General features: G+C 41.4%; 1 protein-coding gene across 1 annotated transcript in view; it reads left to right on the plus strand.

The window, feature by feature from the left end:
• Window positions 1–15529, plus strand: part of pigm (phosphatidylinositol glycan anchor biosynthesis, class M) — a gene marked incomplete at its 5' end in the record, with an annotated part of 68977 nt that overhangs the window by 52304 nt on the left and 1144 nt on the right. The window lies entirely within an intron of this gene.

The raw sequence follows: 15529 nt of genomic DNA on the forward strand, positions 1-15529 counted from the left end.
GAATCCTCATCAGACACGTGAACGACACTGTTTTTTATCACCTAAACACATGTTTGAGTTTGAGTTTGAGTTCCAGCACGCTCTCCGTTAGGTTTCCATGGCGACGAAAAATGCGTTGTTTTAGAGAGTTTTTTCTACGTGGAAATCCTTGTGACGTCCCGGGGGATAAGGTTGGGTGATTGGTTACCTTCTACTGGTTAACAAGGGCATGTACAAATACATCAGGCGGGTGGAAAACGTGGGATAAAGTTATTTCCAACGATGGCTGGTGAGTTTACCAAAGAGAGACATCCTGCTGCATTCGTTGCTGTGGGTTGCTGTTTTCCACTTCGTTTTCAGGCTCTGATTCAGGTTCCAACATGTAGGGCTGGATGCTATGTGTTGACATTGTAGTTTGTTTTCTTATTGAGTTCATATGAGCCTAATCCTTCTGTTTATGAGATGTTACAATGACGGTGAAAGCAGGTGCGGTGCGCGCTCCCGATGTAGTGCAGTGGCGGGAGGCGGGGCTTAATGCGGAAGAGTCTCAATCCACTCGTTTTGCCCGCAGGCTGATCTGACAGCCTACGGAGAGGGTCAGTCTGAAGTAAATAAAGCCATTTGTGACAATAACTCCATCAATCCCAGCCCTTCTGGTCTCAGAAATAAAAATAAATTAGCCTGAAGTGCACAGAATAGTTCCACTTTAACAAAGAGGTCCATCTTTAAATTCATTTGTTAATGTCCACCATTATCTGGCTCCAGTCTTGGATGGTTGGTTGTGTTGGTTGTGTGTCTATCTCTTTGTGAAAGCAGTTTTTCCTCTGCTGCTAGTTATATTCAGGACATATTTGTCTGTTGTTGGCATTGCTGGAGTTTTAAGACAAAAAAATAGTTTTAAAATCTGGTGGAATAAATCAGTGAAAACTAGTCTTTAAAACAATAATAATAACATTGATGTGCAGGATCATAACTACCACACTTTTGCCCTTTCGTATGACAGTGTTATGAGGTATTGTGACACATTTTCCAACAGGATTCTTTCCTAAAATGTGATTTTTTTTTTTTTGTTCTTTATACATACATGTTTTCTCTTTTCGTGCGTTGTAACTTTTCCCAACTATTTTTAATACATTTTGTTGAACGACTAATGTAACTAATGCTCCTGGATAATTGTGATATTACTCCTCCTGTCAGCTTTAAATAGTTTGATTTAGAAAGAACCAGTGGCTAATACTGTTCCCTGTTTAGTTTAATATCCATGTTATAATTATGCCTTGTGTTTAGATACCTATAGAAATGTCCTTTTTCCAATTTAAAAGTATTTTGTAGGTGGGGAAGAGGAGATGCAGGATAATAAACATTCCAGTTGATTATTCTTTCTAAGTTGAAAAGAACTTTTGTGATCTAAATCTTGAATCACGGATCAGTACTGTTGGGTTTAAAGTTTTGGTAGTTTTCCAACCAGCTCATCTTTTGGCTTCTTTATTCAGTTTATGTGTTTTTACCAACTCTTTCCAGATCATAAACAGTCATTCTATCAATCTATATGTCAGATTGTCCATTGATTCCAACCGTTTAATATCGCCTGTAGGGGTCACCTTTTAAACTACCTTCATTCTTCCATTTGGCTCCATATTCTGGATTGATTAAGCAGATTTTGAGGCAAGGAGGCTCCAGCCTCGAAGTCTCTGCCCCTGCAATGTGAATCTGTAAGTTGTTTTAACCTGTTCTGCATATAAATGAGCGGGAATGGAAATTGGGAGAGTTTGGAATAAGTGAAGAAATCTAAGCAGAATATTCATCTTAGTGGTTTCAATTCTTTTTGTACAGAGGGTTCTAGTTATTCTCTGAGATCTTTGATATGGAGGATTACACCTAAATATAAGAACAGTGTGTGAGCCAGTTTAGTGGGTAGTTCTTTTTAAAAAATTCAGAAAGGTGCCAATAAGGTAGATTTTCTGTTTTTTTTAAAGTTTATTTTATAACCAGATATTGGGCTCTAGAACCAGTATGGCGTTTATATCGCTCCAACAACGGCGTGCTTGAAAAGTGAGTGTGCACGGTAAACACGGCGTGTGTGCATGATACAAGCGGGCACACTAGTACCTGCAAGGGAAAACACATTACGAGCAAGCATTTCTGTTTTGTGTACATTCTGTACTAAGCTGCATCGACCTGCTTGCTCGACCGCTGAGGTTTTGAGACGCCAGAGGTGGAAACTGTGGTTGTGTCTTCTCCTCTGATAGGTCAGGTTCCAGCGACAACAGAACTAATGTCAGTAATTCATCAATGAAAGGAATTACCTGTTGTTGCCTGACAAACAATAAAGTTATCATTAATAAATTATAAGCATACCTGCCAAGTTCTGGGGGCTTACTCTTCTCATTTTGGTTTTTCCTCCCATATCATGGAGAACTCCTAAAAAGGTTTGCTGCTAATGTAGATAAGATGAGCAGTATAGATGCCATAATTGAATAGTTGTGAAGGAGCCATGGAGGCAGTGGCGGATTTAGGAGATTTGGGGCCCCAGGCCAAGGCAGGCATGGGGCCCCATGGTAGATATTATACTTTCTACTACTACTACTACTACTGTACATTATTTGCTCTGGTTCCATATTTCAAACCCTTCCTGCTCAGAGGAAACCAAGTGTCGCCATAATAATGATATGTGGTAAAATCTGTGATAAACTGAGTCGTCCTTTGAGGGGGAAGGATCATCTCGGCCCTGCTGGAACACATTACGTCACAGGAAAAACTAGTGATGTAAATATATAAGAGATGCTTAAACTGCCCAACAGTAAATTAATTTATTTTAATTAACTCAACAATAAACATCTACATCAGTAGACGGTAATAAACAATAAAACAACATTAATTCAAAGCTATAAGATTGATAGGAATCAACAATGTGGTGGTGTTAATAATGTGGTCCAACTGAGATGGACTTTTTTGAGGCTGATGTCGATTATATTTGGCAGAAAAAATATTTTGAATTGATTTAATAAAAAAAAACAAACAATATAATTAATGAATAAATGGCCGTGTGATGCGACCTGTCCAGGGTGTAACCTGCCCAACCCAATGATTGCTGAATAAAATGGGATAGGATCCAGCTTCCTGTGACCCTGAACTGGTCTAGGTGGATGAGAAAGTATAGATACATAATGAATAAAATAATATTTGGGGGGCGGGGGGGTCGACACTTCCAACTAAAATATCAATTATAGCCTGAACAACTCACTGACTGCATCACACAGACACAGATCACATTAGGTATCAATGCCCTATATACCACAGACAGGGAGGAACTTCAGCTCAGTTAACAATGCAAACGAAGAGCACTAACTTGTCATGGCAAAGACAGTTTGTCATATGTAGCATGTAGCTCCGCTCAGCCCTGTAATGTTGCCTGACTGGAACTCCTGTACGTTACTAAGAAGACTGGGCGAGTGCTGAGGATTGAATGGAGTCAGAGCTCCATCTAGTGGACAAAATCTGCAACCAAATACTGATCAGCATTTACTGTTCAATGAGAAATTTAGAAGAAATTGGCATTTGATCAGCAAAATTACAGCTGATGATTATTTTGAAAAGTCTATAAAGGGCCGATTTTGTCGGCCAGCTGATATATTGGTCTGCCTCTAGTTAATAACTTCTTTAAGTTAATAATGTGTTGAATGCATAACTTAACACATTAAAGGCTAAGAACTCCTGCTAAAATTATCTGTAAAACATACATGTGATTTTAATTCAATTCAACTTTATTGGTATAGCGCCACTTCCCAACAATGTTGTCACAGGGAACTTTACATACACAAATCAACATACACATCATTTCAAGCCAATTCATACATATCCTATAATAGAAACCAACTGATTGAATCAAGTCATGACTTGGATCCAATCCTCCATCCTGAGCTGCACGAGGCGACAGTGGGAAGGAAAAAACTCCCCTTTAACAGGAAGAAAACCTCCGGCAGAACCCGGCTCAGGGAGGGCAGCCATCTGCCTCGACTGGTTGGGGTGGAGAGGACAGGAAAGACAGAACAACATGTACAACTGCACTTATTCAGGAAGACCTGCGGAAAAAAGGAGAAATAAGTTCGAGACGGCAATATTGGCATATATTTATACATTAATATATTAGAGAAATAGAGCGAGGTACTTCTCAGTGCATCAGGTAACATCCCCTTTGCTACATAAGTAATGGATGTCTAGACTACCCATAACTATAAGAGCAATGAGCAGAACCTGGACAGTTGGGTCCCGTACATGCAGACTCCAACTCAGGAGATGCTCATATCCTAACTATAAGAATCATGGAAAAGGAAGGTTTTCAGCTCCATCTTAAAGGTGTGGAGGGAGTCTCCCTCCCGAACCCACGGTGGGAGCTGGTTCCATAAGAGAGGAGCCTGATAGCTAAAGGCCCTTCCTCCCATAGGACTCTTTGAGACTCTGGGAACCACCAGTAAACCTGCAGTCTGAGAGCCAAGTGCTCTATTTGGAATATATGGAACTATAAGATCTTTTATGTCCAATGGAGCTTGGTCATGAAGAGCTTTATATGTGAGGAGAAGAATTTTAAACTTTATCCTGGATTTAACAGGGAGCCAGTGTAGAGAGGCTAAAACTGGTGAAACATGATCTCTCCTGCTAGTCCTCATCAGAACCCTCGCTGCAGCATTTTGGATCAGATGGAGACTTTTCAGGGCATATTTGGGACAACCCATAAATAAGGAATTACAGTAATCCAGTCTGGAAGTAATAAAGGCATGGACTCATTTTTCTGCATCTTTCTGAGACAAGATGCTCCTAATTTTTGAAATATTACGCAGCTGGAAGAAGGCTGTTCTAGAAACCTGTTTTACATGTGAGCTAAAAGACAAGTCCTGGTCAATAATGACTCCAAGATTTCTCACAGTGGTACTGGAGGCCAAATTAATGCCATGCAGATTAATTACATAACTGGATAATTTTGTTCTAAGTTTTTCAGGCCTGAAGATAACGACCTCTGTCTTGTCTGAGTTTAAAAGGAGAAAATTCAGTCATCCAGGTCTTGATGTCTGTAAGACATCTTTGTAATCTAAGAAACTGATTGGTTTCATCATCAAGATAGGTATAGAATGTTAGAGACCGTTCCATACCTGGTTAGAGACAGGTCTATAGTTGGTTAGAGACAGGTCTGTAGCTTGTTAGAGACAGGTCTGTAGGTGGTTAGAGACAGGTCTGTAGCTTGTTAGAGACAGGTCTGTAGATGGTTAGAGACGGGTCTGTAGCTGGTTAGAGACAGGTCTGTAGCTGGTTAGAGACAGGTCTGTAGCTTGTTAGAGACAGGTCTGTAGCTGGTTAGAGACAGGTCTGTAGCTTGTTAGAGACAGGTCTGTAGCTGGTTAGAGACAGGTCTGTAGATGGTTAGAGACAGGTCTGTAGATGGTTAGAGACAGGTCTATAGCTGGTTAGAGACAGGTCTGTAGATGGTTAGAGACGGGTCTGTAGATGGTTAGAGACAGGTCTGTAGCTGGTTAGAGACAGGTCTGTAGATGGTTAGAGACAGGTCTGTAGATGGTTAGAGACAGGTCTATAGCTGGTTAGAGACAGGTCTATAGCTGGTTAGAGACAGGTCTGTAGATGGTTAGAGACAGGTCTGTAGATGGTTAGAGACAGGTCTGTAGATGGTTAGACAGGTCTATAGCTGGTTAGAGACAGGTCTGTAGATGGTTAGAGACAGGTCTGTAGATGGTTAGACAGGTCTATAGCTGGTTAGAGACAGGTCTGTAGATGGTTAGAGACGGGTCTGTAGATGGTTAGAGACAGGTCTGTAGATGGTTAGAGACAGGTCTGTAGATGGTTAGAGACAGGTCTGTAGATGGTTAGAGACAGGTCTGTAGATGGTTAGACAGGTCTATAGCTGGTTAGAGACAGGTCTGTAGATGGTTAGAGACAGGTCTGTAGATGGTTAGAGACGGGTCTGTAGATGGTTAGAGACGGGTCTGTAGATGGTTAGAGACGGGTCTGTAGCTGGTTAGAGACGGGTCTGTAGCTGGTTAGAGACGGGTCTGTAGCTGGTTAGAGACGGGTCTGTAGCTGGTTAGAGACGGGTCTGTAGCTGGTTAGAGACGGGTCTGTAGATGGTTAGAGACGGGTCTGTAGATGGTTAGAGACGGGTCTGTAGATGGTTAGAGACAGGTCTGTAGATGGTTAGAGACGGGTCTGTAGATGGTTAGAGACAGGTCTGTAGGTGGTTAGAGACAGGTCTGTAGGTGGTTAGAGACAGGTCTGTAGGTGGTTAGAGACAGGTCTGTAGATGGTTAGAGACAGGTCTATAGCTGGTTAGAGACAGGTCTGTAGGTGGTTAGAGACAGGTCTGTAGGTGGTTAGAGACAGGTCTGTAGATGGTTAGAGACAGGTCTATAGCTGGTTAGAGGCAGGTTTGTTGCTGGTTAGAGACAGGTCTATAGCTGGTTAGAGACAGGTCTGTAGGTGGTTAGAGACAGGTCTGTAGGTGGTTAGAGACAGGTCTGTAGTTGGTTAGAGACTGGTCTGTAGGTGGTTAGAGACAGGTCTGTAGGTGGTTAGAGACTGGTCTGTAGTTGGTTAGAGACTGGTCTGTAGGTGGTTAGAGGCAGGTTTGTTGCTGGTTAGAGACAGGTCTATAGCTTGTAATGGACATGTCTATAGATGGTTAGTGACAGGTCTATAACTGGTTGGGGACAGATCTATAGTCGGGTAAATGCTAGTTTGTAACTGGTTAGAGACAGGTCTATATACACATATCTAAAGCTGGCAGAGATGGGTCTAAACTTGGTTAGAGATATGCCTATAGCTAGTTACAGACAGATCTATAGTCTGTTCGATGCTAGTTTATAGCTTGTTAGAGACAGGTCTGTAACTGGTTACATATATGTCTATAGCTGGTTACAGACCGATCTATAGTCTGTTAGATGCTAGCTGGTTAGAGACAGGTCTATAGTCTGTTACAGATATGTCTATAGCTGTTTAGAGACAGGTCTATTGCTGTTTAGAGACAGGTCTATTGCTGTTTAGAGACAGGTCTATAGGTTATTACAGACAGGTCTATAGCTGGTTACAGATGGATCTATAGTCTGTTAGATGCTAGTTTATAGCTGGTTAGAGACATGTTTACGCGAGACAGGGACGCGCTGACGTTGCGGTAACGTATTGTGTCATTTCCTGTTTCCCTAGCGTGTATCACTGCGGATTGCTACGAGTCGTTGGCTCCTTTAACTTCTAACTTCTATCTATTGTTAACCAACCACTCACTTCAGCGCACAATATCTTCCCAAACCACTGTTCTATATATTGCATTTATTTTTGGGATCTTAGGCTTTCTGTTTACTGACTTAAACAGCTCAAGCACTCGGTTTTAGCATGGCTGCTAGCTCTCTTCCCACACCCCGGTCCCCTGCCTTTTCTTGCTTGGTGTGTCTGATGTTTAGCTACTCCTCCGCCTCCTTTAGTGATAACGGTAGGTGTATTAAGTGTAGCAGCTTGGCAGCTTTGGAGGCGAGGCTCTGCGAGTTAGAAGCCCAGTTCCGCACTCAGTTAGGGAAGCAGTTACTCAGCAAGCCCCCATTAGCCATTGCGGAGCTACCAGCCAGGGCAGCCATCCCTAGCCGTCCCTCAGCAGTTCCCGCGCAGCCGGGAGCCGAGGCGGGCTGGACGACGGCCAGGCGGAAGCGTAGCCCCAAACCAAAACCCACTGGCCACCACCGACCTGTTCACGTTTCTAACAGATTTTCCCCGCTCGGCGACACACCCGCTGAGGCAGAAACCCTGATAATAGGTAGTTCCATAGTCAGAAACGTGGCTCTAGAGACACCGGGGACCATAGTCAGATGCATTCCTGGGGCCAGAGCGGGCCACGTCGAATCGTATTTGAAACTGCTGGCTAAGGCTAAACGTAAATACCGTAAGATTGTAATTCACGTCGGCGGTAACGACACCCGGTTACGCCAATCGGAGGTCACTAAAATTAATGTTGCTTCGGTGTGTAACTTTGCCAAGAGCAGTTTTCTCTGGTCCCTTGCCAAATTTAATCAGCGATGACATGTTTAGCCGCATGTCATCCTTCAACCGCTGGTTGTCTAGGTGGTGTCCCGATAACAACGTGGGTTTTATAGATAATTGGAGCGCTTTTTGGGGAAAGCCTGGTCTTATTAGGAGAGATGGCATCCATCCCACGTTGGATGGAGCCGCTCTCTTATCTAGCAATATGGACTCTTTTATTAGTCAGCTAAATTGACAACTCAGGGTTGGGACCAGGAGGCAGAATTGTAGTCCTACACACTTTTCTGCAGCTTCCCGCCTGCCGCCGCCCACCCAAAACCCCATTCCGACCTTATACAACTTCCCAGCAGTAAGAATTAAACAACACAAAAACACTTCTGGGGTTAATCGTGAAAACCTCATAAAAATAAAAACAATGGATCTAATAAAATCTGAAAATAAGACAATAAAGTGTGGCCTACTGAATGTCAGTTCCCTCCCAAATAAGTCTTTATTAGTCAATGACTTGATAGGTGATCACCACATTGATTTATTCTGTCTTACGGAAACCTGGTTACAGCAAGAGGATTATGTTAGTATTAATGAAGCTACGCCAGCTAACTATTTAAACTTTCACATTCCTAGAACTACAGGCAGAGGAGGAGGTGTTGCAGCTACTTTTCAGTCAGAATTACTAATTAATCCTAAGCACAAAACTCACTATAAATCCTTTGAATTCCTGACATTAAATTTATCTCATCCAAAATGGAATTGAGAGAAACCGCTCCTTTTAGCATTAGTGTATCGCCCACCTGGACCTTACTCCGAGTTTCTGACCCAATTCTCTGATCTCTTGTCTGAGTTAGTGCTGACTACTGATAAGGTCATTGTACTAGGTGATTTTAATATTCATGGTGACCATGAAAATGATAGTTTAAACATTTCCTTTAGCTCTATTCTAAACTCAATTGGGTTTTCACAAAATGTCAATGGAGCCACTCACTCTCATGGTCACACTCTTGATCTGGTTCTAACATATGGTATTGAGACTGATAAGCTCAAATTATTTCCTCAAAACCGTGTCTTGTCTGATCACTTATTATTATTAACCTTTGAATTCACTTTATTTGATTACTCACTGACCAAAAATAAATTATACTATAGTAGATGTTTATCAGACAATAATATTACAAAATTTAAACAATCAATTGAATCAATTTTTTCCCCTCTACCATGTGTTAGCATGACTGAGAGTCCCCCTTTAAGCTTTACTCCTGCTCAGATTGATCAGCATGCTGATACTATAACAGCTTCAATGCGTACAACCTTGGATAATGTTGCTCCCCTAAAGAAGAAGAAATTAGGTAAGATTATGAAGGCTCCCTGGTTTAATTCCCAGCTTCGAGCTCTAAAACAGGCGTCAAGGCGTTTGGAAAACAGATGGCGTTCATCAGGACTAGAGGAGTCTCGCTTAACCTGGAAAGAAAGTTTAATTGTAAACAAAAAAGCCTTACGTACGGCAAGAACAGCTTATTATTCATCATTGATAGAGGAAAACAAAAACAACCCTCGGTTTCTTTTCAGCACTGTAGCTAGGCTTACTAGGAGCCGGAGCGCTGTGGAGCCATGTATTCCTTTCTCACTTAGCTGTGATGATTTCATGTATTTTTTCAGGAATAAAATTGATACTATTAGAGATCAAATCCACAATATTCTTCCTTCTACCTATAATGTTGAGCCTGTTGTGGTCTCCGAAGCATCCTTAGAACCAGGATCTGACTTGTGTCTAAATAGTTTCTGTCCTGTCCAACCCTCTGAATTAACTAAAATAATAGCTTCATCTAAACCATCCACCTGTATCTTAGACCCTCTCCCAACGAGCCTCTTTAAGGACATTTTCCCTTTAATTAATACATCACTACTAAATCTTATCAATATGTCTTTAGTGACAGGATATGTACCACAATCATTTAAAACTGCTGTAATCAAGCCTTTACTTAAAAAGCAATCTCTGGATCCAGAGGTGATAGCAAATTATAGACCTATATCTAATCTCCCGTTTATGTCCAAAATTCTGGAGAAAATAGTTTCCACTCAGCTACATGCCCACCTGAGCAGAAATAATTTATGCGAGGAGTTTCAGTCAGGATTTAGAGCTCATCATAGCACTGAGACGGCATTGATGAAAGTTACTAATGACCTTCTTATGGCCTCAGACAAAGGACTTGTGTCCGTACTTATCTTGCTTGATCTTAGTGCTGCATTTGATACAGTCGATCATAACATTCTGTTACAGAGACTAGAACAGGTGGTTGGAATTACAGGTACAGCGTTAAGCTGGTTTAAATCATATTTATCTGATAGACTTCAGTTCGTTCATGTAAATGACAAGTCCTCCTCCCAAACTACAGTAAGTCATGGAGTTCCTCAAGGTTCTGTACTTGGACCAATACTCTTCACGCTATATATGCTTCCTTTAGGCAAAATTATTAGACAGCATGGAATAAACTTCCATTGTTATGCAGATGATACTCAACTATACTTATCCTTTAAACCAGATGAAACAAATCAGCCCAATAGGCTACAAAATTGTCTCATAGACATAAAGACTTGGATGTCTAGAAATTTTCTCCTCTTAAACTCAGATAAGACTGAAGTAATTCTCGTTGGATCTGAAAAACTCAGAGCTAAATTTTCCGGTTTTGTAATGAACCTGGATGGCATTACTTTAGCTTCCAGTGCTACAGTGAGAAACCTTGGAGTAATATTTGACCCTGACCTGTCCTTTGGCCCACATATTAAGCAGGTTACTAAAACAGCCTTCTTTCATTTACGTAATATAGCCAAAGTTAGGGACATTCTGTCTCAGACTGATGCAGAAAAACTGGTTCACGCTTTTGTTACTTCGAGACTAGATTACTGTAACTCTCTATTACTGGGCTGTCCTAAATATGCCCTGAAAAGCCTTCAGCTGATCCAGAATTCTGCAGCCAGAGTCCTGACCAGAACCAGCAGGAGAGATCATATTTCTCCAGTTTTAGCCTCTCTTCATTGGCTGCCTGTTGAATCTAGAATAGAATTTAAAATCCTTCTCCTTACATATAAAGCCCTCCACAACCAGGCACCACTATATATCAAAGACCTCATTGTTCCTTATATACCAAGCAGAGTACTTCGTTCGCAGACTGCAGGCTTACTTGTGGTTCCTAGAGTCTCAAAGAGCCGAGCAGGAGGCAGAGCCTTTGGTTATCAGGCACCTCTCTTATGGAATAAGCTCCCAGTTAGTGTTAGGGAAGCAGACACCCTCCCCACCTTTAAGACTAGGCTGAAGACTTATCTTTTTGATAAGTCCTATAGCTAGGGATGGTTAGCATCCCTTAGTTATGCTGCTATAGGTTTAGACTGCTGAGGGACATTTCCTGATACACTGAGCTTCTTTCTTTTTCTCTTTATCTCTCTCTTTTATCCCCCCCCCCCCCCATAACAGTGTAGCATCATTAACATGTATGTCTCCTGTCTCAGCAGGTCTCCCTGGCCTGGAGTAGCAGTTCCTGTTGTCTGTTGTCTTTCTGTCCTCTTCCCCCCACACAGCAGAGGCAGATGGCTGCCTGTCCTGAGCCGGGTTCTGCCGGAGGTTTCCTTCCTGTTAAAAGGGAGTTTTTTCCTTCCCACTGTCGCCAGTGTGCTTGCTCAGGATGGGAGATTGAGTTGGACTCAACTCAATCTGTTGGTTTCCTTATATAGGCTGTTATGAATTGGCCTTCATTATGTTTTCCCCTCTGTCTGTAAAGCGTCTTGAGATGGCATTGCCGTGATTTGACACTATATAAATAAAGTTGAATTGAATTGAATTGAAGTTTATACATGGTTAGAGACAGGTCTATAGTTGTTTAGTCAGGTTTATAGATGGTTAGAGACAGGTCTGTTGCTGGTTAGACAGGACTATAGTTTGTTAGATGCTAGTTTATAACTGCTTAGAGACAGGTTTATGTAGACATGTCTATAGATAGCATCCCCATCAGTCCATGGTACCATCCTTTAGCAGGTTGAAACTACACAACGGTTCCATGTTCAGTTAAGACTTTTGTTTAAAGCACAGATATCTTCCAAAGACTCACAGGAGACAGCTTAAATTTGGTTTTAAATTTAGTTTGCAAATCTGCTACCATCTGATCAGTTGGACAATACTCCAAAAGTACTTTCCCACCAGTCACAGTTAATCTGATGAAGTGATACTTTATATCAACATGTTTACATTTCTGCCTACTAAGATGATTTCCAGCAGAGCTAGATTCACCATTTCCAAAACTCACGCTCATGCTTCTGTCAGACCAATGTGGGTATCTGTGGTACTGCTTTGGAGTGGTTTAAGCCTTATTGGTCTGACAGAAGGATGAGTGTGAGTTTTGAAAATGTTGAATCCAGCTCTGCCTCACTTCCTTATGGGATTCCACAGGGGGCAATTTCAGAGCCTTTGCTTTTCTCTATGAATTTGCTGCCACTGGGATCAATCCTGAGAAGGCATGGCATCTTATTTCACTTTTATGCTGATTGTAGTCAGATATATATGCCACTTAAAAAGAAAAATGTCTTCTCCATTGCATCTTTTATAGCATGTCTGAAAGACATCAAAGCCTGGCTGGCTCTTAACTTTTTATAAATTGATAAGGGAAAAATAGAAGTGAATCCCTGCCTGTTAATTTGGATCCTTTGGCAGCTTGTTAAAGTCAACAGTATTAATCTTGGGTTTTTAGATGGACAGTGGTTATAAATGGGACCGGCAAATCAGTTCTGTAGTAAACTCGAGCTTTTTCCACATCAGACATCTGGCTAAAGCCAAACCTTTTCTTGCACAGCAGCACTTAGAAACAGTAATCCATGTCTTCGTTACATCTCAACTTGATTACTGTAATGGTCTTTATGTCGGGGTGAGCCAGTCCTCCCTCGCACGTCTCCAGTTGGTGCAAAACGCAGCTGCACGCCTCCTAACTGGAGTACGTAAGAGGGAACATATAACACCCATCCTGGCCTCCCTCCACTGGCTGCCTGTGCAATATAGAATTATTTTTAAGATTCTTTTATTTTTTTAAAATCTTTAAATGTTCTGGCCCCTCCTCACCTCTCTGAGCTTCTCCACCCCCACACTCCTGCTCAGTGCCTCAGAACGACCTGCTGCTCCTGGACATACAGAGGTCCAAACGGAAGATAAGGGACAGAGCTTTTCTGTAGCCGGTTCTAAACTGTGGAATGAGCCCCCCCTCCACATTAGACAAGCTTCCTCACTGTCCATTTTTAAAACGGATCTTAAGACCCATTTTTATTCCTTGGCTTTTCATCCAGTGTGAGTCTGATTCTGGTCAGTGTGTTATATTTTGGGTTTAATTTTGGTTAACTGGTTTTAATTACTATTTATTCATTTTGTTTTATTTTTTATTCCTTGTATGATCTATTGTTTGTTATTTATGAATCTCTTGTTTTACTCTCTGGTAGTTTTGGCTGATGTACAGCACTTTGTCCCAACTTTGGTTGATTTAAAGGGCTTTATAAATAAAGTTGAGTTGAGTTAACCTGTATCTTCTGATCGGAGTACCGATATACCAGGATTCTTATGCTTTCAGGCACATTTCTTGGTTTTAGTTTCACAAAAAGCTTACAGTTATTGACATTATCAAACAGAGGTGGAGGTGTCAATTAACCCAGACATCACACAGGAGTTCTGTCTGAGGTACATCTGTGTCTAGTCTCCTTTTAGCTGAAAATGCAAAGATCAGCTCCCATCTTGGATTTGAATCCAAACTGAATGTTGTGCTATGCGGTGGCACAGATGGCCCATCAGTTCTTATAGACTCTAGTAGCTGCATTTCCATTCCATTTTTGACAAACAACAATTGTGATATGCAGGTGTTTTCATTGAACAGTGTTTTGCGCATTAGCCTCAGTTCTTATTGTGGCTTATGCGAGGTAGCCAAGTAGCATTATTTTAGGGTTTTCTACTTCTTCCAGAAAATTTGCTATGGCTTTTCACATCTTTTCTCCCTCATGTTCTTTTCTAAAACTCTGTGTAATGAATTACTGTGAGGATCCGGAAATTCAGCCACACACAAGGAGCTGTAAACAAATAACCAGTTTATTGGTGAATAAGGAATGTGTGATGAGAATGAGCAGAGGATTAATTCAGGTGAATGAGCAGCTGTTAAGAGTCCAGACTCCAGAGACAGGGTCAGGATGGAGGCAGGAGGAAAAGAGAATGGCAAAATACTCATCCAGAAGACAAGGCTGAGGGATCCAAAGACAAAGCAAGGGTCTGTGACCAGAAAATCCAAGAAACTAGAGGTGTCTGTGGTGGGTAATCCTGGGACGTAAAGCAGTAGGTCGGCAACTGGAGACAATCCGAAGAATGCTGGAACACAACTAGACATGAATCTGCTGATAATATGGCAGAGGGGAAGAGATTGAAGGGAGTTTAAGTAGGTTGTGAGACATGAAAACCAGGAGAACTGAATGAAACTGATGAAAACAGCAGAGGCAGTTAGGAAGCCACAGGTGGACAGAGTTTCCACTGACGAGTACCAGCAGATCAGGGAAAACATGACACTGAATTTTTCTGTTGTTTCCATGACGCTGTTACATTTCACATTTCAATATTTCTATTCTGAAATATGAGAGAGTAAAAATATTTTAGTTATATTGGAGACTTTTTTTAATTGTAGGTGTTTCTATTAGTGTTTTTTATTGCAATATTTATTTTATGTGCAAATCTCCGTGTAATAAAAACGCAGCTTGATACAACACTGCTTAAAGCTATCAGCCTGTAATTATCCAGGCACCCAACTTTACCAGCTAGATCCTTGATGACAGGCACTGGAATGACAGACAGTATCCCGCAGAAGTCCATGAATCATGAACCCGGTGAAGCACAGTGTCAGCGCTTTGGGATTGGCATATTCAGGTGTTCTGCCAAGATATTATCACAGCCGCTGGACTTGCTTCCTGGACTTCACATGGAGTTATGATGACTGCATCTTGATCATCTATCCTACCCACTTCAGAGGACTCAATTTGTACATAGTTAAATAGATAAGAGTTCAGCTATATCTTCAGCTCCGGACACTCCATCAATGACACTGGGCAGCAGGGTATTAACCATAAAGCTCAGTCCTTATTCCAAAAGGTCAAAATATTGGTAGAAACGTTTTCTGCTAACGAGTCGGCTCATATTTTCTTTACATTTAGTGATATAGCAAATGGCCCATTTATATTTTGCATTGGTGAGTCTTTTATACTTCAGGACAGACTCAGTTGTGGGTTTACCAGCTTGTACCCATGCTTTATGAGCTTTCTTAGATTCTGCATGATGTGCCGCTTCACACTTACTCCAACCTGGCTTGACATTTTTACTTTTTACTCGTGTTGGGTATTAACTGGACCTGTGAACAACTTCAATACATTTATACATAATTATTCTAATTGTAATGAGTTATGTAAATATTAAAGTGATAAATGTCTGTAAAATAAATTAATTCTAAATATGTCACCTTTA

The sequence above is a fragment of the Telmatherina bonti genome (assembly GCF_933228915.1).
Source record: "Telmatherina bonti genome assembly, chromosome: 20".
NCBI lineage: Eukaryota > Metazoa > Chordata > Actinopteri > Atheriniformes > Telmatherinidae > Telmatherina > Telmatherina bonti.